The sequence below is a fragment of the Hylaeus volcanicus genome, chromosome 2 (genome assembly GCF_026283585.1).
Source record: "Hylaeus volcanicus isolate JK05 chromosome 2, UHH_iyHylVolc1.0_haploid, whole genome shotgun sequence".
Classification (NCBI taxonomy): Eukaryota; Metazoa; Arthropoda; class Insecta; order Hymenoptera; family Colletidae; genus Hylaeus; species Hylaeus volcanicus.
Window position 1 is genome coordinate 5,138,035 of NC_071977.1, and position 25,027 is coordinate 5,163,061.

The following is a 25,027-nucleotide window of genomic DNA, read 5'->3' on the forward strand; positions in this document are numbered from 1 at the left end:
GAAGCGTAAATGATATAATTGATACGAATAGACTCGCAACTTTTATTAGATATTTATTTCTTCTGAAGAGTTCTGAACACGTCCCGAAATACGATAAACGAAGCATGACGTTCTTGAATTGAATACTTTATCTATTAACAATATTCGATTCTATTTCTTCGTGGCTTCGAATAACGGACCGCGCGCTACGATCGACGGAAGGACGACTATCGATCCATCTATCGATCTATCGCTGTCAGCTCGTTTTATCGCGAGACAAACACCCTGACGATGTTACCGATAAAACTAGTCAGAGGCGTCGACGTGGAATCACGTTATCGATCTCGATTCTAAATCATCGCGGGCTCGATCTCCGTTTAAATACGAAGCTCCGCACGTTCGGCGCTGTCTCCATGATCTGCGCTCACGGTTACCACTTTAAGAGCGTGGTTGCACCGCCGCGCCGTGGCACTCCGCTCTTAATTGAAAGGTTACGAAACCTCGCGTTTAACGAATAAACGCGCGCTGCCTGGCTCGAGTCTTCTATACAGAACACTAGATCATCCATTATATCTCTTTCAATAGATATGACTGCGCATAATCGCGACACACCGTAAAAAATGAAATATATCGAACGACCGGTAAGAGTCGGCGCCTAGCGTTTCGCGCAATTTCGCATTATGTAACCTGGCATCTTTCGCGCAATCTAATTGAATCATGGACTCGAGTTTGACGCCTTCGATATTTGTTTATTTTATATAACGACTTTATTCGCCGTGCTTGAAAGAAAACGCATGCACGCGAATCGAATTAAATTCATTCCTTGATTTCTTGATGGTTATAATAAAGTAAACTGAACGTATGGAGTTTGGGAAGGTGGCTGTTCCTTTCTCGTTGATATCTTAGAGTGAGATTTATGTAAAAAAAAAAAAAAAACGTGAATATGGAGGAAAATTTATTGCACAAGATTTAACACATGTTCTGGGCTCCTTTTTCAGTAAGTGTATAGTCAAATATTAGTGTAAATATGTTAAGTTTATAATAAGACACCAAATTTTTCTAAAGAAGGACAAAATATGGTAGCAATACGATATAATGTTAACTTGCTTTGCTCTACTCTAGAAAAACCGGTCTTGTAAATGGTGAACATAATGTAACGCATTAATTTAAATTAAGTAATCAGATCTTATTTTACCATGTCAAAAAAAGTACATCTGACTTCGACAAATGTAACCTAAATGTAACCTACCCATAGCCGAAGCACTAATATACATCGCTCGTACCTATCATTTTTAAAATCTTGTTCAAAACGACAAGGTGTATCAAGAGTAACGTGTCGACGATATCGACGCATTACGTATCAATTTTCGCCCCACCAGAGGTTCGTGAAACGCAACGGAAAGACAAACCGACTGGAAATTACGTCGCCATAGGCGCATGGGTACATTTCCGTGTATTTATGCCACTGCAGAACCCACACTTACAGTACTGTGCAAAAGTCTTAAGCTACTTACGATACATTACATCCTTTACATTTTTACAGCCAAGGAAAGAGTACAAATTTTGATTTAGCTTGTATATTTTATTCGAATGTATGAATTCAAAGAAGAATTTAACAACTCTTCACGAACAACTTTCATATAATTTTTTAATTATTTCACCCGGAATGTTTAGATAACCTCAAACAGATCACCTGCGCCTTTTAGCTCCCCTTTTTTCGACCACCATTCAAATAATCCCAGACACGTTCAATGATATTTAAATCAGAGCTTTCGAGTGGCTAACTCGTAACTTTTAATGTTTCTGTTGGAAAAGAAATGAAGAAATAGATGAAAAAACATTATGCCAAAATTTTGTCTCTTTCCTCACGTAGAATCCCACGCTGCCCAAATGTATAACAATTTCTGACCCACTCCGTATAAATAAACAAAGAATTTCAAAAGTTTACCTATATTATTTATTTCTACTACCCAAAAAGAAAAACACGAAAATATCTCGAAACTGGTACAAAATAAAACTCATCCCAAAGGAAAGATCTCAACTTAATCGTGACATTTATAAATAAAATCGAAACTTTTAATTAATTAAATTAGTATTTTATTATTTCATTACACCCCATTCCCAACAGTTTCGTTCTTCTCTGAGTCTTTCAAATAATTTTTAACGACTCTATTTGCAATGCAAGCTTCCTACGTTGGCCTAACACTTTTGCACAGTACTGTATATACGCGCCTCAAATAGCTTTATGAATGGAGCAGCACGCGTGCGCGACGACTGGAACAGTTCGAGCCGGCAGCGAAAGTGACCTGCTCTAACTTGTACCTGCTCCAACGCACGACGTGTATACACTAGCGTGTACACGCACACGCTAGAGGCGTAAGAACTGCCTTGGATAATTGCATCGTGTGGCTAACCACTCGGTGGACGCGAGAGTCCACTCGCCGCTGCAAGTGTGAAATGCACCGCGGGGTGCCATGAATGGTAGTCCCACAATTTCAGCGATTCGAAACGACGAAACGAGAATTTTCCCGAAAATTTTCGTCCACCGGAACGCTGGTCGGTATCGATCCAACCTGCGGTTTGACGATCGCTCGCGTTACGTAGGATGTAACCTTTGCACCTGACCCTTTGCACCTGACCCTTTGCACTCGGATGTCGCCTCCGAAGAGACATCCAAAGTCCAGCAAGCTTTGTTAACGATTACGCAGGATAAACTCATGAATGCATAAAATTTGTAAAACTGTATGATTCCTTGAAGCAGTTTCCATTCAAACGACACGAAAAAAACAAAGCAAAATATGGTGTACGAGGTTGAGTCTGGTGTGCACAAGTCGCAACTCCATTGTCAGAAGATTCAGAAAGAATAATCGAAAGGAAAAGAATGGTTCAAAGAATTCTATGTTTGTAAGACCATATTTCTTTTCTAAGTGGAATGGTGCATGTGCAATCGATAGTTGAGTTGTTTTTTTTTAAATAGAAACGTATATATTTTTGTATAGGTGAATCCCTTCGTCATTCTATGTAAAAATGTATTAGGATAAAGTGGTAAAAAAATCGTTAGTTCATAAAATATTTTAATCAATTGTCTGTGAGTGCAAATTTTGTATATTTTTTATTTGCAATTATAATTGTATATCTATTAGAAATCCGAATATCTATTGGCTACACGAAAGAAATTGTTCTCTTATTATCCCTTATTTATAGTTGGACATTGAAATTGCCATTAGCAGAGTTTTTAAAAATATACCGACTGCCCTCTGTAAAAGAGACAGTGATTGATTAATTGAATGATAAACGAAAAAGCATACAAGAAAATGACAGCTCTCTGAAAAATAATGCGTTTTGCGACATATTTTCTTCGAATACAATTTTCTCAAACGATAATACGTCGAGATATATGAAATGATTCCACAGTAAAGACAATAATTACAAAGGTAACTCTCGGGCCGATCCAGACTATTTAAGTGTAATCATAGCCGTCGTTTCCAATAACGAGTAGAAAGCGATGAATTTTAGCGTTAATAACGAATCGAGGAGATAAGCATAAAAACGAAGCGATGTGACTTTCTCGAGATTACATTGATGCCTCGATAAATATCATTTGCAACTAAACGAGACATACCGGTATCAAGGCACAGAAAATTCGCGTTGACATCGAAAGTTTCCTATGTCACTGCTCTATCTGTTACAAAATTCAACAAGGGACCTTGGTCAGAATTAATTTAATTGTCTGTTATTATAACGTAACGCATTTAATGCAACCGAAATATAAAATGATAAATAGAATAATTGAAGAAAAGTATGGAAGTCATGGACCATTCACCGACGTTCAGGATAAAGGATCTTGATTATCCTCGTTCATCCTATAATTGAGAGGAGTATGAATTATCTCTATTGCTTCCAATGTGACTATTACTATTTCATTTTACGGCAGAGATCTTTTATTACCTCTAATTTCACATTATCGTACTTTTCCTGAAACTTTCACACTCTTCCTTATTCTCGATTATTCTATAGATCCTTTCACGTTATTGTTGGATCACACACGAAGATCGTAATGCAAACTCGTGATCGTGATAATAAAGCATTGAACGAACTCTGCCGTCTTCGCTCGATAAAACCAAATAATACACACTTCCCATATCAAGTTTATCTCGTGGACTGGCAAAAACGTAGAAATCTGGTAATTTAATTCTAGTAAGCATACCTTTTGAGAATGTTGAAGAAAAGTCAAGCAATGGATTTCTTAATGAAATAAAATACAAAAGAATTAATTCTTACAAAATAACAATAAATAAATCCGGAAACCTGTGCGAGTACTTTCGATACTGACAGCGATTCATTCCGATAATTCTATTCCATAATTATTGAGAGAACATCATTTTATAATCCAGACTGTAGTACTTCTCAAGCAAGTAACGTATCCTCGGTCTATCTTTTATTCGTTGCTGAAAATCTTCAAGCAGATAAGAAACGTTACCATCTCTGGCAGGTGTAAATCCTGTTAGACCGCGTAAAAGCGTGTATCGCGGCAGGTTTGACGCACGATCGTAAATACACACATCGTTACATTTTTGTTTCCTATGGCCTCTTACTTGGCACGTTACCGCGCAACGACATGTCGAAATACTTCGATATCTGCATGGAACTCGGCCAGTCGTATTGCCGGTGCAAATAATTGTGTTATACGGGGACACGGTAGATAACGATCGCCGCGGATCACTCGTATCCGCGTGTGAACGAAAGCACGCGTACCATTGCCAGGACATTACCTTATCTGGCCTTCTCTCCTTTCGCCTTGAAGACTACCGTAGTAGTCCGCTCGTATAGATATCCGAGACAAATGTCAGACATAGCTTTACATCCCCGGCAAAGTAAAGTTCCCCGTGCGCTAAAACGCTACTTCGCGAATATACGAACGAGGTACACGCGTATTTTACTAATTGCGCCCGCCCGATTGTTTCCCTAATTTGCGTATATTATTATCGAGAGTACGCGCGCACGCGGGCAATAATGCTCGCGGTAACGTGCTAAGCTTCTTGATATAGAATTCGCGAATATAGAATTCAGAGTGCGTTATCATATGGACAGGAGATAACGAGACGCGAACGAGACGAGACGATTGCTAAATCGAAGCCATTTAAAGTTAGAAGTAAAAGACCGGACGAGCAACGAGACGAAAACCTATGACCGCGCGATTTGGAGACCGCGTTGTATCGTTATTCGCATGCTAGTGATGATGATTCGTAACTGATCATCGATCGAGTTAAACTACACCTAAATGTAAAGATTAGCAACGATACATGCGAAACGAATCGTGGATAACGAGGTACGGTTATTGTTTCGATCCTGATGAGAACCCTTTTTTAAATCTCAATTTATCAAGTTTATGACGATACAAGGATGAAACGGTCGTACCGACTGTTTAAAATTGAACACAAACGGATAGCGAGGGGCATGAAAAAAGAGGCGATACAGACGACGCGCGAAGAAGTACGAAAATTAAATACGTATGTGTTTTGGATAGATCGAATGTTTGTTTTCGGGGCGAAGACGCAGAGAGGTAAGAGGCGTACGGTAATTGAAACGCGGTATTTAAATTTAGATATATCCGATACAGAAAGTATACAGAAATCGTTTAAATGGAGTCAATTAGAGAAGGGAGAGTATAGGAAATATCGCGAAGTGTTCGAATATTCGAATACACATCGATCCAACAGGAAGTCACAGCCATACTACACCAATCCCGATCGCGAACCAGATACGCCAACTTTTCTCGCAATTAACCTTATCATAATGGCAAAATGATACCGTTTTCTTTCACCTATCGCGCGCTAACGCTGGTAATTAAACTAATTGAGGGCGTCGAAGAGCCGCCAACTGATCATCTCCTTAGAAAGTATAACAGATACGGTATTAAAGGGGCCAATTATATCAGCGCATTATGATCGCGCCGATACGTGCAATTAAGGCGTGCGTTTTGCGTCGACGTACGAAAAAGAAAGCCCATCGAGAATCGTTTCGACTCCGCTGAAATCCGCGACCCCATCGTGTCCCGACCTATCTCGGTCTGGAAATAATTACAACCGTTTCCACGCGAATCGAACGACGTTGTCATCCGCCGCGTCTGCTTTCCTCAATTTCTTCTCGGATTACGTTACCGTTGTACGCGCGGAACGTCTGCTTTGCATGAAACCGACATAACGTTAGAACAACCTTGCGCCGCGCCGGCAGCATTAATAAACCCAGTTCGTGGCGTGCGCGCGGTGTGCATTGACATTAATTTGAAATCTGTCCGACCGAGATCTTATCGATTTGTTTCGAAAGCGAATCGTGTTTTAGCACACGGGCGTACTTGGCGATATTCGACGCAGGCACGGAACTACGAACACGCCCGTGCCACCGATGCAACTTTCAAATCGGCCGTCTCCGACTAATCTTACAAATTCGGAGGAAATTACGTTTGATTTTTCACGTGTCCCATAAACAGTAACAAGATCGATCACACGTTCGGGACATTCGCGGTTTGGCTGAGCGTTTCAAGTTGGGCAAATCGTGTACATGTGTGTGGTACAATTAACTTTACATTGCACAGAGTCTGATAAATAATTACGATCGATTGATTATTCAACAAGAATGATTTATTGTCTCCATAATTTCTCTGAAAATGTAAGCCTGCAATTACGAATTCAGTAAAGAAAACTGAGCGACAACGGCTCCACAACGTCTCTGAGACGTTTTATTTACATTTGGTCACCCTACCACATCTCTGACACGACGTTGTAAGCTATTAACGTGTGATAATGTATGCAACAGTCACAGATATGCATTGAAGGATCTTTTAGATTGCAATCTTATGCTTCCTTGTTTATCTTGATAAATTACACCATTTACTTACTTTTTTATATAATACAAATGCTCTTTATCACCTGATTCGTGCGAACAGTTTACACAATCTTTTTCTACGTAATACCAGTTCGTATCTTAGTATATACAATACCGTATGTTGATTTGATTTTTCGTGCTATTTGAATGGAAGCCTTCAAGGAAACATACACTTTCGAATATTCACTGTTAAAGTTGGAAGGTTGTGAATTCAGAGATTAAACGTCTTTTTCCTGTGGCTCCGAGCAGATTTATTTTTGTTACATTTCATTTAGTTTTTATTTTGAATAAAACTCATCAGATGAATAAATTGGTTGTGTCCTCACATCTATTTAATATTCAACATCGTGTTTGCTGGACTTACGATGCGATATAACCTCATAGAGAACATCTACTTCTCTTCTTCTTTAATTCATATTTACACCTCGTGCTACCTGTACCATCTTTTAATTACATTTATATCTTACACTGTATGTTTACTCCCATTTTTATTTCCACGTTTGATAGATACAAATCGCAAGTATCTGTGAACGCAATGTTGCTATATTTTTCATGATTCATTAAGGACTGAAAATATTTACGACACACGAGAATAATTAGCATGCCTCGCTGTAAAATGCGGTTGGACTGCCAACCCGACTACAATATTAAACGTACGATTAAATATGAAGCACGTGCGTCTTTGAAACGCATATCCCTTGCAGACCTAATAAATATTTTTCGCGAGACACGTTCGTTCCATCTCGTTACGATCTTTCTAGAATGTCTCGTACACGCGTGTGAACACATTAACGGCTCGCAATCGCGGTTTCTAATACGCGGCGTATAATAACGCGTTAATAGGAATGCATCATGCTTAGAGCACCGTGTCGTGCATGTAAATATACGCACGTTTCTGATATATATCTATATACACATATATAAACGCGTACCGCAAAAGAAATTCTCATTCTGTCACGCGTTAATGTAGATCACGTACGTGTGCCTCATACCTCTCCCTCGTATCAGATTTTATCGTCCCACGTGAAAGAATGAAAATTAACGAGCTGATTTAGGTCCCGGATTACGGTACGTAGAGTTGGGAGACTTCGCTATTCAGTCTACGCAAAACGTATGGATGTGTATCGTGAGAGACCAATCACTTTTTCACCGTCATCCTTTGGTTAAAAGTTTGTTAGATCGATGCAATGTGTTGGACGAAACGTAGAAGAAGCGAAGAAACAGCTATAAACATGATCGATTTCGAGCAGAGATGCATTCATTTTTTTCGCATATGTTCCTATAAATGTTGATGTAAAAAGAAATGAAGAATTTCAAAAATCATTGATAACCTCTGAACGGCTTTACGTGCCTTATTTTTCGGTTAGACTCCTACAATATCAACGTAAAAACGATCTTGGAATAGAAAAGGAATAAAAATCTCGATGACTGCTCGATCGAATAAACGTTGCGAATAAATAGCTGCACGTTTCTATTCGTCGAATATAATTCCATCCGTATCTGGTTTCGAGTGATATTAGAAAGCAGGTATTCGTTTTTAAAAATCATTGCTTCACGTACCGAGGAACACGTTAATTTTTCCTGATCGAGTGAAAGGTAACCGCGGCAAATGGTTAGTTTTCATGGGATAAACGAATCCGTAATCACCTTTTGTTAAGTCAAAAGCAACGTCTCATTAAACGTAATCCAAGACTCTAACTACAACCTCCGAGCTGCCAGTACGACGTTAGAGTATCAATTATGACGGGGCGTACATCAATTGAGATGAAACGGTCCAGGTGTTTTTATCGAGTTTCTCATTATCGACAGCTACTTGCTTCTATGCTCGCTTGAACTACCGGTAGCTACAGTTTGTAAACGTTTCGGTTTATTTTCCCGTCGACCAAACGCCGTTTTTACTCTACAGAGGCTAGTACGCGATCTCTACCGGCAACGTAATAGAAGGTTCTTGCAAACTTCAACCGAAGTTACGAGTAGTTTAAAAATTGTCTGCAGATAACTGCTTGAAAACTCTATTAAACGGTGGACTAATGAGACGACAGATTTATAAGTAAATAATCAGTCGGTGTCTGCGAACGTTCAATTCAAGTGTATGCAAAGTGTTTTCAAATATACTCTCACTCCTGATTCAAATAATCAATCGATAATTACTTTTTTAAAGTTTAGAAAATGTTAAAGTAAACAACAAGATTTGTAAGAAATATTACAGTTGCATACACTTAATCCATCTTGGTAAAATATCCTTGAAATTATTCGTGATATTCGAGAGAATTACAGGTAAAAGCTGGAAGATTTCTAGGAATATATTACACACATGAAGCAGATACGACTTGTAGGACGTCGGAGTATTTAGACATTATAGTCTTTTAATGGACTTTTTTAACGGAGTTTCATACGTAACATTGCAGCTTCGGTGAACTGTATCAGTTAATGACATACAAAGTCCACTGTCAACTAATTTCAATACATCTGAACAGCTGCATACATCTCTCTAATACGATGCATCTTTATTCTTAATCTAATCTCTATTGAATACTGTATTCAGCAGGTATTGCATCAATTAGTAAAATAGTATGTCCTTGATTAATGAATACGTTTATTAATCACGTTTATTAATCAGCATATGAAATGCTACTAATTTTATTCAATTCCAACTACAATTGAAAAAAAGAAGAGACGTAACACGAGCAGTACAAAATATAATTTTTTATATAGAATGAACCCATAATATCGTGTTACGCACATGTGAAATTCAAAATAACTTATTAATATCTGTTTCCGAACTAAATACGACCGCGAAGTGTTAAAAAACCAGTAAGAACTTCAGTTTTAATTGATCACCTCGCGCTACAGATCCGCGAAACCACTCGGTCTCTCGCAGAAACAATTCATATGCATTTCTCCATTGCCAGATATACGCGCGCTTAGTATCGCCATGCGCTCGGTACGGAATCTTCCGACTTATCGCGTTATCTCAATAATCCACGGCTGAGAGCCCGAACAAAACGATAATGAAACAACAACCAGCGAAACCAGCGAAACCAGCGCTGAGACTACCAGCAGAGGAAAGCAATAACAACGACGCCTCGCGCCTTTTATTGCCTCCGTACTAAAACTGACTATTCGCACGCATTCGCTGCACCGGCGCTGTAACGAGGGTTGTAGTTAGAAGTATAATGCGATGACGTGTAAATAGCAGTCGGTGTACAATGCCCCCGCCGGACCGATTCGTGTTAGTTTTATCTCGTCGACGGGCAATACGTGTTCCGGCCGAACCGCGGGGTGTACGACGATAAACGTAATTCGATATGTTATTACACGTTAGTCACAGTAATTTTCAGTTACGCTCGCGTTGCTTCCTATTCGCGCGAACGCGAGATAGCAGCGCGAAGATAACGAATTTTATTAATGGAACAAAAGACGCGGTGGTGTGGCAAGAAGGCAACAGATGGGACTGATACGCGCATTAGTCATTAGAATTAATCGTCGAGCCTTTTTGTCGAGTAACGACAATGTTCCTTTCGTCCGAGCTACGTGCTGCTTTATTAAATAACGCGAAGTAAGCACGAAACCGCCCGACGACTCGGAATCTCGCTAATAAAAATCTTTCACGCTCGAATAACACGTTATGTCTCCTTTCGAGTTATTTGTGTAAGTGAGCGAGGAATAAATGTAGTTGTACTGGGTGATTATTTGTGATATGTGAAATAGCGTAAATGTGTTTTTTTTAACGCTAGGATTACACGGTCATTTCGACCCACTTGTGTTGCCTTTTGTTCATATAAAAAATTCATTTTTGTTTAAGACTTTATAATACATAAATAACGCAGCGAAGACACGTAAACCTAGTGTTAAACTTGACGATGTTGAAACTATTTTCGTAAAATAAGCAAAAGAAGACTTTAAAATCCTCGAGTACTATCGCTGATAAATTTATGCGTCGCTTTAATGTTGTAATTCACAGGAACGTTCGCTCAAAGTCGTTTACTAAGATAATGGTTACAAAAGATATATGGAGTCTGACAAAAGACTGCTTCTCGTTTGTTCAGTCAACCTTTTAGTGCCCCGCATTGTTCTTCGCAACGTAAATATAACATTTTGAAAATGATCTATAGTAGTAGATAAAAGTAACGAAAGCTTCGAATGCATGTACGATTTAAAAATTCTCAGTGTCTATCAGTGTCTACCCTACCGAGGAATGTTGGAAAGTTTCTCTTGCGCATAGTTCGAAGAATAGTTTCATGCTTCAAAAAAGGAGTCATGCTGATGCCATAAGTGTATCGAGGGTATGCATCTCCACGTATATAGTATAGTTCTAGCAACAACTAGATTCAAGCACACGTATAAAGTTATTTTATGATGTACGAGGTAATCAATGAACGAAGAAAAAGTATTATTTGTAATCATAAATTGAGGTTAATAAAGTAATTCCCTGATAATAAACATGAAATATTACGTTTATAATTTTACGTACATCCTGTCGTCGTAAGAAAATTACTTATAAAGACCAGACGGCATATAATTTGAGCCTACTTACGTTTCTTATATGAAATGAAAGTATCTGGTTTCCAATTTTTAATAGTACCAGTAACTCGTTGAAGCCTGTAATATACTCGGTGCAATCTGCTATAGTGTCTCATGCTCCTCGTGAATATCTCATAAATTGTTAAGGCAAACTTGCGATCATTGTAAAGAGAGGATCCACGTTCCAACAGACTGCGAAGGGAAAAATTAATCGGATCTGTATGGGAATTTGAATATCATCGACGACGCCCTTTCCCTCGAAAGGGTGACTAGAAGTAACGCGGAGACGTGGTATTGAACGGTAGCCGTCAGCGTGCGATCCCATTAGCCCGTATTGTATGCTAATGAGCGGTTGTCGCCTGTGATCCATGCTTATATCGTGTTATATCGCCGGCAGCGGTTCTCCATTTTTCACTCGCTGACATCGCGCATCCTCGTTTCCGCGTGGCAAGGCTCGCGACTATATCGCGTAGTACGCGTCCGTTGCGTCATCGTTGGATCCGATGAAAATTTGTTCGTTCTCAGAGGAATCACCTAATTTCCTCCTGGGACATAGCGCAGCGCAGCGTCACTTTTTCGATCGTTCAAAGGCGAAACTCGTCCGAAGGCGGCAACGCATCAAAGCCAATTAAATGGTTAATTAACGCAGGCTGCTTCGCTGCTCGCGCATTCGGGAAATTAACGTTTTTTCAATGCGCCGGGGAAACTGGTGAGAACTGTTGCTAACCGCGGCGTTAAGTTATGCATCATTTAACACCCCGATACTTTTTCCAACTACGGATGAAAAAATCTCGTTGAACCTTTGTAACCTTAGTACCCTTGTAACCCTTGTAACCTGCGGAAACGTTTGCGAGCATCGAAGGGTTGCGCCGCAGGGGTTATTAATACATAAAGTTACGATTGATGTCGGTTCAGAAACCAAATTAAAAACGCAGATAGTTGGTATAAACGTTATTATTTCGTGTGATATTCATTTCGATCTCTCGAGATTTTAATCTGCGACGATTAAAGCAAAGTTCGAGCGTATCTAATTATATCTATTAACGTGTACAGTTTAGATCCATTGGAATAGAAGTTTCAATAAATTGTAAGTAGTGTCTATTACGACCAGTCATTTTTTCAACTACAGCTCATACTCTAATCGATATATCATACTATTCGATTTTGAAAATTTCCTGCGATGCGATAGAATAAATCGAAAGCAATGGATAAAAAACAGTATGCATCGATAGATACAAACGTATACACTTCCAGATTGTTCTACCAGATGTAATGACGTTTCTTTTAATTTAGAAACACCGATTCGACGCTTATCAAGACTCGTCGAACAGGTTTTCTGGCGGACATTCGATACGATTATTCACGCCTATAATTCTACTACAATGTTCCCAACGTTAAGTAGCGTTAAAACGCAACTAGTTCTCCGTACCAATGGTGATCGCAAATTAATGGGTGCGTAAATTTTTAACGCGCCATTAAGATGATCGTGAAAATGATCATACGCGCGCGGTTGTCTTGGTCTTGCGTTCGCGTCCGTAGACGTTCGAACCAAAGCCTGAACACAATGAAGCTTTGTGCAAAAGGCTGAAACGAGTGCAATTAACGTTACGAGTACCAGCAGGTCATTATCCGGCTGAATCCAGCCTCGTCTCAAAACCGCAAATTACCTCCAGTACGTACACGTGTACACAGTCGCACATAAACACAAGGCTGGGGCATACAATGAGATCGTACGCAGATCGAGTATCACAGTACAAGATGGATTAGATATCAACAATTAAGAACACGAACGTACAAGGGTATTATTTAGACGCGCGCACGCGCAGGATATATTCACACGTGCAAATTAATTAACTATCACTCCTGGCTTCCTCTCGTACCGAATTGATTCGCGAAACGTAATAACATCCAAATAAGTACTCTATAGTATGAGACATTTTTTGAAAACTATGCACATGAATATAAAGTCTGTCGAAATTATTTAGATGATCAGTGGATGATTAGGATCACTGACGATCGTTATTTGTCTGTACATAAATATACAGTCGTGGATTTCTGATATTTTATAATATTTACAATATTTGGAATAGTCTACCTGCAAATTTAACGCATTCGCGATTGCTGACCGTGAATTCACGTCGTTTTTCTATTCCTGGTTAGGAAGAAATTATGAAAATCTTTCTATTTTATACGCTACATATTTACAACAAAAAGATTCGTTTTAACAGACAATAAATTATGTTTATTAACAAACAAAATCACAAGTTCAAGTTCTTATACAAATATTTGTCTTTGTACAAATTTATTTTCTGTTAAACCTATAATACGTTTTATTTTTATTTCTTTACCAATAAAGGAAGTCTAAAATCTTTTTAGTGCTGTGTAAAACTGTCACGAACCCTAAGATAAAATTGACCGAAATATACATTTTTGTTTACAATCACGGATCTTTGCTTAAAATTGTCTGGCATTTCTCGGACATGTATGAAAATTTCCTCTGGTATTCAAAGGGTCAGCCAACAGATGAAAAGGAAGCTTAAATTTCGCGCAACAAGTGTACACGGTTGATCGAAGTGCAGCACGTCGAAGGTGGTTATTTCGCGACAACAAAAACACGCTAACTTGTCGTTAGCGTAGGGAAAAATCGCGGTACCGTTCGAAGGCGGGGAACGACGTGTCTAAGGTTTCTTTCAATTAACTTCCATTACGTTCTTCCGTGCGCAGTGGTGCGAGATAATCATGTCAATAATCATCGGAACAAGTTATAGAGCACGTGTAGCCGTGATCGCGCGTTCGTAGGCGATTAAAACGTCTCGTAGCACGTCGGAAGTCGAGCGAAGACAAAATCAGGGACGTCTAGGCGTTGTCACTTGGCTCGCCGAGCCCGATATACAAACCATGTCGACATAATTATGCTACGCGCCGTCAGGTAGATGAAGCCGATACGGACGTGGGACCATTTAAGCGCCATTAGGAGCATAAATAATCCTATTAAACGTGTCACTGGTTGTGTCAACAATCTGACAGCCAACAAGATAGGTGTCAGGCCGACGGAACGGTTAGGCGTGTACTCCCGTTACGCGGGATTCATCGCCACGGAATCGGTATCGGGATGTCACGGGCAAGTGATTTCATCGGGAAAGAAAAAAGAGTGTGCCTAAACTTCATCCCGTTCAAACATTACGGGCAGATATATTTTTCTACCTTCGCGTAAAGTGGAAGTCTAACCGAGCGAACGTCACGCCACGAAAAGATCAAGATCGCTGGGAATCCTTTCCGAAAATGTTTCCTGGAGTTATTCTACCGTTTTACATAGTGATCTCTAATACAGTTAAATGATCTGCTAAAATGCCTAATCGAGAATACTAAGGAACGGTGGAACTATTTGTAGAAAACGACAAAAGAAGAAGAAGAGCGAAGAAGAGTTTAAGTAGCAGAAATCTGTATCTGTGGTAGAAACAACGTAAAGAACGTACAAACTTTTAGTTCATCTTAATAAAATAGTATCCAATTTTCATTCTTGACATAAATATGTTCCTCGATGTCTAAACGTCTAAGGATTCGTGTAAGCTCGAGTATCGTTACAGTAAATCACATGCTTTATAAGTTACGTTATGTAATACGACATGATTCGTGTTTGCACGTTCTGTAACGAAATGGCTCCGAGTGCAAAGGGTTAAAATTACAGACAACGGAAGAGCCAAACGGAAAATACCAAACGATGATACAATGAAACACTGGATCAGAAACTTCATGATATCAAAAAAAGACAAGCATCGAATAAAGCAACTAAAACCCATTTTCACGATCTGGATCCTTAGCAGCGGTTAAGTAAGAACCATGCAACGCTGAGAGCTGATTTCATACAGCATCCACGAGTTGAGCGTTATGTATACGGGCCAATCCCGACGATGATTAAAAAATATCCGTTTACGTTGAACAGTTATTCCGTAGCAGGAATACCTGTTTATTCATTTGGATTCCGCAAGCTACTTCGCCTCTCTCGACGTGTAGGTAAATATAAGTACGCGGAACACGCGCGATTCGAGTACCGTCGAGAAGTCTGTAAACTTAAAGGGGAAGTGTAAGTTTCGCTTCCGAAACCACAATGTATAAAGCACACCGAGCAACTATACGCGCGACCTACAGTACGGATTTTTACGTCGAGTTCTCTCAATGCCAACGAGAAATTCTCGTTTGCTCGCGCTCTTATCGTTGCCAATCGAACGTGCAATAAATAAGTACTGTAACGTGTTCATATTTCACGAACGAAAAGGGATACGACTAGCACCAGTTTCATAAATCGAGCTTCTATATAAATTTCTCACGTTCCTTTCGAGCCATTGAAATCGATTAATCATCGAAAACGTCTGTCTAAAATTAATGCTCACTCTATCTTCGATCTGTCGACGATTAATTTGAATTTCTTACAAATTGCTTCAATCCGTCGAAATATGAATTTATGAATCACAAGATCCGAACATGGCAGCTCTTCGAGCGGGTTTATCGATTCGATCAGTGCTTAGAAAGAACATTTTTTATGTGTGCTTTGCCCATTGATAATTAGCGAGCAGAAAATCCGGATCGGTGGAAGTGTATTTATAATTGACAAACCTGATGGACGCTGCTTGTAACTTTTCGTTCAAATAAGTGGATTTCATCGTACTTGGAGCACATTCTGCGATATTTCAATCTTTATCAACTGGAAAATGACTTGCAGGGACAGTCACTTCATAAAGCTTAGTAAATAAATGATCGATTTAGTTAAAGAGTAAAAACAGCGACCGTAAATATTTGTTATTATTCGATAAACGTGTAAATTAGTATTATTTGCATCCAGCTATGCTTCGAAGTATCTGAATAACTGAATTCGAAGAATAGAGAGCATCGGTACGTTGAGGAAGTAATTCTATCTTTTGTCCGTTCTGTTTCTAATTCTGTTTCACGACTTGTATTATTTTTGTTATCGTTCCATCATCGTTCATACAATTGGAGCGATGCTTGGCAATAATTCAGATAATAGGACCTCAGAAATTTACTAAATCGAGCATCGACTACATTTCCAACATATGGAGTTCGAGTAAATGAAATTCTAACGTACACAAATTACGAGACGAAGTCGCGTTGCTTTCAAAGAAAGCGTATTCTTCCGTCGAGCGCGAATTACAGTACTTTTCATAGACCATAACTTTCTGGATACACTTCGACGGAGCTTTGTCGCAAGCCGTGGCGGCGGGGTCCCTCGTAAACCTGACAATTACACGAACCCGCACCGCGGACCATGAGTCGCAAATGAAATAACCGCGAGCGACTAATAACCATCCTCTCTGTCTCTTTGTCTCTTATTCCAGTGTCCCTGTGTTCCCTCTAATGCCGCGCAACTGCGGCAGAACGTTATTCGTTGGGTGCACGGCCGTCGGTAAACCAAATTAGGAACGTGCGACCGCAAATTAAGACGCGCCTGCCCGTTTCTCGCACGTATGCCGTTGCATACTGCACCATCTGTCCCTGTACACCCCCATACATGCACGCGTATCACGGACCACCTCCGCGACACCATTAATTTTCAGTTGCAACGACACTCCTGCCGCGTTGTTTACACTCCGCGGATTCTTTCCCTTCGTCGAAAACGTTCGCTATGCGTTTCGCCCCCAGTTGAGGTGTGGTTGCGCAATTGCCACCGGCGAGGATCGATGACTTCGATCAAAATACGCGCGGAAAGCCCGAGTAAGGGTCGTTTCGCGACGAAATCGCTCTTGCGCTCGGCATCGAGGATTTTCTTGAGATCGAAGCGTTCAAGATCAACGTAAATATCGGGGATTCTGACAACTGTTAGATTGAAAGAGGAAACGTGCACACCTATTCATAAATACAGTGGGTTTAGAATGTATTCGTACACCGGTCAATGTTCCCCAAAAAAACTTTTCTGTGAAATTGTTGTTTATCGACTTCTTTTTTTATAATCAATGGTATTCTACATATTCTCGGAAATCTCTGGAATAGGTGTAAATTAATTTGAAAATACGAAAAGCGACAGAAATATAGAAGCAATATGTATTCGTACATTTTTTACGAAGAACCATTTTCAGTAGAGTTTGCAACATTTGAAACGAAAGAGAAAGTCCGTTACTTTTTATTTAGCCCCTCATCGACGAACGTTGAATTTCATTCTGTGTTTTTCAAAGTTCAACGATGATAAGTCATGGAATGAAAAACAATTTTTCTGGATCATAAGAGTAAGTGGAATATATGCTTGATTTAACTGTTACGTGTACGTGGCAATGTTTACATTACTGTTGAATAAGCTTGCCACGAAAACGTGAGCTATAAACCCGTCGTAAAAAGTTGCCAATGAGTAATCCGGCATACTCTTCGCTGGCAATTCAACTTTTTTACGCCCGAGGTGCAACATCGGATTCAATACAGACTGTGCAAAGTTTCGAGTAACCAACAGAATTTAATAGTACGAAAGAACGACGAAGAACATCTTACCAGGTCAGATTAAAGAGCTTCAACAAGATGAAAATCCACGTCAATCCTCAAACTAAAAAACAAACTTGTGGTTTACGTTATATGTATTAACCATGTCGAATGTTCAACTATAATTGCATAAACAGTGATTGATGAATAAAAAATTTAACCGTTACATTCTTGTTGTATTATCACAATTTATCGCCACCGTATTCACTCCACTGATTAATTTAACAGAATTCCTGACGAAGACCGGAAATAGATTTGTTATCAGAGAGACTAATACAATTAATCTTAAGTAAACACATTATTATTGATATATATATATATATATATATAAACAATCAACGTTATTATACTTATTTTGTACTAAAACGAGATTAAGAATGATAACTGAAACAAAGAAGACGATTCACGTTTAAGAGCGAGCATTTTTATCCCCCGTAGCTATCGAAAACGGAATCGATCAAAGCGTACCAGTGCGCGTTGCTAAAAGTCAACCAAGTATATTATGTTTCGGAATTATTTGAAATTCATATACATTCCGAGAATCTCAGCGTAAAATATTACAAATCGCGCGTACACGCAGCGTAGCACATTAGTATTAATGATACGCAATCAGGCAACGGTGTTAATTAACCGGTTTGCTCTGACATTCTGCGACAAAGATCGTAACTCGAAGAACTTAAGAAATAACCGCTCCAGAAATACAACGCAGCTTGCATTCCTGTGTGACACAGAGCGGGGGAGGACAGACGCAGACAGGAGGCAAAGATCGATAGAGGTTCGTCGACTCGACAACTGACCGGAGTCTATATTCTGCCCCGTCGGAGTTACTAATACGCCCAAACGTAAAAATTGTCGTCGTTTTTACACGTCCCTGCGAGCACAGTTATTTCAATTTCATATTCGTTCTTTACCAAATTTCATAATTATCAAATTATAATAAACTGACGTCTTATAAGATAGACAATTTTCCACGGTTTAAATTTTCTGCGCTTCAGGTAAGGGATTATAATAAAATTTCATTCCCTATTGGTGTATAATGTCAAGAAATTGTATTTGAACAACAAATTATAGTAACTCAACCCACGTATAGCATCTGCTCATAAACATATTTATAGCCATTTCATAAATACACCAACTCCGAACAAAATGTACTTAATTTCCATTACTTCTCCTCGATTCACATTCAATAATTTACAGAATTCTTTTTTAGGAGCTGTTCCTTGCTGCTCCGAACTACGATATTTATAACTTTCAGTTATACTATAAGTTTCACTAAACAATTATTAACGAATATTCATCAAACTGTGATAATCTCGATAATATTTCAATACATGTGTATTCTTTGCCTCCGACACGAAAGACTTCGATTCCACTTTTTTCTTTCTCAAGAAATGATTTCCTACAAGATGTTTACATAGAAACCTACCGTTAAACAACACTAATATCATAATCGTTTGTCTAAATTGACTTTCTTGAGGAGGTTCTGGTACAAATAGAAGTAACGCCAAGAAAATTATAAAAATTTGTATACGGGTTAGATTTTATCCCAAAAACACCCACGCAAATTTTGGGAATAGAGTACAATTTGCAGAGTACAATTTTTCACTTTTTAACGTCGGCTCTTATGGGAAAATTGCGTTTTCAACACACTCGATTACGTGCTACAAAGTAATTGACGCCGAGATTGGATCGAAAATTTTATGGATAATAGAAAAATATCTAAAGGACATATCGGGTTGTCCGGAAAGTTCATGCCTATTTTTAAGAAAAATTCAACGGCATACTTGAATTTTGTCGTCGTTACATCTTCTCTTTAATCGAAGTGTATCTTTTTTCTGAAGGGTGGACAAATAAAAATTGTGGTTGGACAAACGTGGACGAATCGCTTACAATGAAACTTCATAAAAAAACGTAAACAAATTTGCATGGTGCTGAATAAAAAAATTTCTTTTTTTTTTTCTTTTTAATTTTGTTGGGGGTGGTGGACAAATGAAAATTTTGGTTGGACAAACGTGGACAAATCGTGGACAAACGAATGCAATTTGATTTTGATCAAAATTTGCATTTGGAGGTGCCAACTTCACTAAGCTCGATAGTAACTCTATATTGACTTACAGCGTAACTGTAGAGCCTCCTTAAAAGTATTCGTCAAGAATAAAACAAAACTGTCGGTTGATCGAATTTGAAATTTCGCGGGTCGTATTTATGACACGGACTGTAGTTTGGCCAGGAGACAAGAATGGCGGGAAACCAGCGCGATTTATATATTACTTTATGATACAATATAAATATAATAGATATCGGGTTGTCCGGAAAGTCCATGTCGATTTTCGGTAGGTGGTACAGGTCTGAATATATCGATGTGGTTGAAAACAAATAACATGCATACATCCCTTAAAAGGTGGAAAGGTTGTGGAACAAAATGGCACCTATGTAATTCAATAAATATATATTAAAATTCAAACGTGTTTTTGAATGTTCCTTAGAAATTGGCACGAATTATCTGGAAAACCTGATATAATAACGACTACAAATCAATGTTTAACATAATTTTTTTTTGTTATTTTGACACAAAACGAATTGCAATATTCTAAATACTATGCCAGATCTACTACTACGTGAATCAAGCGACAATAGTAATTCTATATTGACTTACAGCGTAACTGTAGAGCCTCCTTAAAAGTATTCATCAAGAATAAAACAAAACTGTCGGTTGATCGAATTTGAAATTTCGCGGGTCGTATTTATGACACGGACTGTAGTTTGGCCAGGAGACAAGAATGGCGGGAAACTAGCGCGATTTGATTTGCGAGATTCGACGCACCTAACCTTCCACGATCGAACAGACACGATGCGTACTTCGTTCCCCCGTTCTGTTTACATTTCGATAGACACAGAGACGCGTTTAGTACTCACCAAAGCTTTCTATTGATGATTCGAGGAACCACGTTCACCTCGCACTTGACTTAATCCGAGTAATGACGTTGCTGGCATCGGCTATCACAGTGTTTCCGCGTGCACGAGAAAATACTCCCAACTGTCATCGTCGCAGCTGAGTCGCTGTAGCACAGCGAAAAAATCACTTCGGGTGAGAGTACGATAAAAACAGTCACTTGACGTGTTCACGGCGAGTTTATTAATTAGATCGAGTCGTCCGTCACAGGTACAAACGATTGTCAGAACGCGTTCATAGAGACGCAACAGACATATTCCTGGCGAGTTCAGATTTATTAAACATACCCTATTCGTTCACTGCAATCACAATTTTCAATTCCAACGTGTAATAATGTTTTGTAATTTATTCTGACGAGCTTCGTTCCTCGCTACGATCGCACGAAAACTTCGTGAACAGCGCCCACTGCGGCACGACGAGAGCTACGACACGAAACAATATATCGATATATCGATATTTTTTCCGTGATTCACCGCGACATCTTCCGATCAGTACAAGCGTAACGGTCGCGTCGCGTCGTTGTAGAATAGCTTACACTACCGGTTTAGTTTGAATAATCGAATTTCGTCCCGTTTTAAAACCAACCGGTAGCGTCGCGAGCCGAGTGTCCATTCTCTCGGTAGTTCCTCGAAGCGATATTTATTTCGACGATCCTTCGTTCCCTCGTAATTTTCTGTTCGTTTTGTAACGTGTCGTCGATAACCAACAAAGGTCAGTCGCGTTTGTAAAACCACCTGACGGCGGTGTCGCGAGCATGCCGTACAGTAAATCGCTGATTCCAAAAAATAGTGTCTGCGTGCGCTCCTCTTCTATTACCTGTCGATTGAAATGCGTTTGAAACGGTACGGATTACCAAGTATGCTTGCGTAATCGGTGTTCTTCTGGTCTAGACACGCGTCGCAAACGTTTCATCGCTAAATTCGACCAACGAATCGACAGCGACGAAAATACATCGATACGTGATGTTTTACAACGGTCTAATCGGAGTGTATATAGTAGAGAATTCTGGAACCCACTGTCGTTGGGCAGGTTCCTCCTCGTAGTGTCATTTCGGAGTTGTAGTGCGCGAGATGTTAATCGCAACAGTGTCTCAGCAGCCGTGGGTGATCGTCCGAAACTTTCTACAGTGCGTCCAGAAAGTTTTCTGCTCGTCTTGTCGTTAACACATCACGGGATCATTGGAGCAACGTGATCCGACCGACCGATCGACGCGTTGTTAATTCCATCGTCTGAGCTTCCGCACGATGAGTCGCGTCAGCTGTCGATGTATCCCTCCAGCAACTCCGAATTGAACCATCGGTGGGTGAATACGATAGATCTAGCAATTTTCTTTCGTCCTTCGATACGTTCGAGGTTCACGGGATCGTTCGTTCGTTCGCCATCGAATCACGCGGCACGACGGACGGTCGAGTTACGCGATAAAAGGAAAATTCTCGTTAAAGCACGGAAACGCACGGGCGGAGATGACGCCACGAAACGACGGAGAGGACGGAGCCACTGCTGGCCGACTGCCGACGGTCGAACACGCTCCGGTTCCGACGATCAGCTGATCGCCACGCGCGCTACTATGGTAACCAACGGCAGCGGGCTCCGGGTAGGGTTGCACGCGCGCACACGACTTTTCGAAGGCGCCCGTATGCCACCTCGCGGTCTCCGATAATGTGTATATATATATATGTGTGTGTGCGTGTATGTGTTACGTGTCTGCGCGCGTGTTATACATATACACACTGTATACGACGTGCACGCGTGCGTACGCACACACGTGGCTGGAAGGTACGACGCGTATCATGCACCAGTGTCCGTCGATAACAAAAACACGACGACGAAAGAAACCGACCGAAGAGGCAGGGGTCGAATCGATAACAACTTTTCGGCTTCTCCCGTGTTTTCTTTTAGTTTCTTCCTTTTTCCTGTCTCTCTCCTACTCGATTGCGCGACACGCGACGCCCACGATGGACCTGAATGATTGCGGAGCGCGTGCCGTCGCAAGGTAGAAACACCGGAGTACTGCGTGACTCGTCACTAATACGACGAAGGTGACCGGTGTCTGACAGGAAGGAAAATCACGAGGTAAGCGTGGCGCGAGCGGCTACGTACGCCATCCGCTCGTGTCGGCAGTCGGGCGTGCACTGCCTTCCTGAGTCGCCGGTTGGTTCTCGATCCTCGACTCCGCGGCTCGCTCGACTCGCTCGCCTGCTCGCGGCCTCCATCCCCGTATCGCGCTACGCTCCGACGCTTGGTACACGATGCTGCACGCAGTGCCGCATTATCCTACACCGCTGTGTATGTCATAACTAAACGCATATCGGAAAAGATTGTTTCGATACAATGAAAATCGATGGAGTTGTACGCGTTTATAGTGCAACTATAGTTTGATGGATAATCTCTTTTTTTTTTTTTTTTTTTTATTATTATTATTATGTGGATTTATTTTACGTTGCATCAACTGCATGGTAATTAGCGACGAATTCGAGTGGGTTTCTGGTGGTGCTATCGGGTTGTCCAGAAAGTTCGTGGCAATTTTGAAGAAACATTCAAAGACACGTTTGAATTTCGATATATGTTTATTGAATTACATAGGTGCCATTTTGTTCCACAACCTTTCCACCTTTTAAGGGATGTCCACATGTTATTTGTTTTCAACCATTCCGATACATTCAGACCTGCACCGCCTACTAAAAATCGACATGGACTTTCCAGACAACCCGATATATACTACCGTAGAGTTTGGTGTCCTTGAGGTAGTCGATGGTATTTTGCATATGTTCCTGGGATGTTAGAGCTGTTTCTGGATCGAGATTATACTTCCTACTTTGTTGATCGAATTTGCTGCATTCGGTGGTTAGTTGTGATTTCCTTATTGCAGTAGTCGCAGTCGGGAGGGTCCGTTTTCTTTAGTATGTATTCATGCGTGATTTTTGAATGTCCAGTTCTCGATCCAGTCAGTATTATTTTTTCTCTCCTGGTCATGGAGTGTTGGGATACTGTTTCGGTAAAAGTCGTGCGTTATATTGCGAGGCTTTGTTCTTTTGTTGTTCCATATTTTATTCCGTTCTTCTTTCGATGAGTGCTGTATTCTTGCAATCGAGTCTTGGTAAGGGATTTCTATTTCATTATTTCGAGTCAGTGGTTGTCGCTTTTCTCTTGCAACGAGGTCTGCTTTTTCGTTGCCAGTGGTGCCTTGGTGGAAAGGTACCAGTAATTTTTATGTTTTTGTTTTTGTTTGTAAGTTTGGTGCACGTTTCCTGGATTTTTGATGGACAATCTTGTTGCGATAGGTTTGTTCGGTAGTATATTAGGTATAGAAATGAATTCTGTGCCTTCCAAGTCTTCGACCTGATCTCTGTTATAATATGCGTATAAACTTCTATATAGATTTCTACATGTAACTTAAATCTCAACCTGATGGACATGCAGGGTAATATTTTACTTATACGGTTGATACTTTAGTGTAATAAAATGACCAGTAAATATTTCTACTTAAACTAGAGTTACAAGAAAAATAAATGATAATCGATCGAATGTAAAGGTACGAAACTAATTTCTAATTAATTTCAAAGTTCATATTCATTAAGACAGCAAGTTATTAGCAATAGTGAATGAAAAATCATATCTTTAGAAATCGAAATTAAAATGATAAAATGCTTATATGTATATTTCTTACTTCATGAACAGATTGATATTCCTTTTGTTTTCATTTTAGAGCATTTTCAAATGGAGCATCTTTTCTTCTTCGAGATGCTCTATCCTTGTTCGACGGACTGCATACTCCAATTCAAAGCTTCAAATTACAATGAATGACTTCGTATGATAGTTCAGTAATTTTATCTAACCAAGTGCTCTCTTATCATCGATAAAAAGATACAAGTATCTATTAAAAAGAATTAATTTGTTAATCTTCCCCGCTATTTCGCTTACAACAAATTGTTTGTTAGGTGTAAGTACGTATTATTTCGAAATTATTATCGCGAGTTCAATGTTTCACTTGTGAAATACGTGATTTGTGCGTTTCCTTATCCGAGTATAATGAGATAGAATTGATAAATTTTTTTCATTCATTTTTTTCTTTAAATGGATCCCATCTACGTTTTGTATCGCGTTCTATATATTCCATGGTTCTTTTGCTGTTCTCTCCTTCTGGTCCATCGATGCCATTACTGCTGTTTTTATCCGTCCTTCGGTGAATCGAGGTTCTCTAATCCT

The 25,027-nt window shown here is 39.8% G+C and overlaps 1 protein-coding gene across 2 annotated transcripts in view; it reads right to left on the reverse strand.

Moving 5' to 3' along the window:
* LOC128872596 (Krueppel-like factor 6) overlaps positions 1–23,231 on the reverse strand; it is a 439,155-nt gene extending 415,924 nt beyond the window's left edge. For both annotated transcript variants that reach the window (XM_054115464.1, XM_054115463.1), the window contains exon 1: positions 20,785–23,231. The gene's annotated coding sequence lies outside the window, so the exon portion shown is untranslated. The remainder of the gene's footprint in view (positions 1–20,784) is intronic.
* Between the last annotated feature and the right edge of the window lie 1,796 nt (positions 23,232–25,027).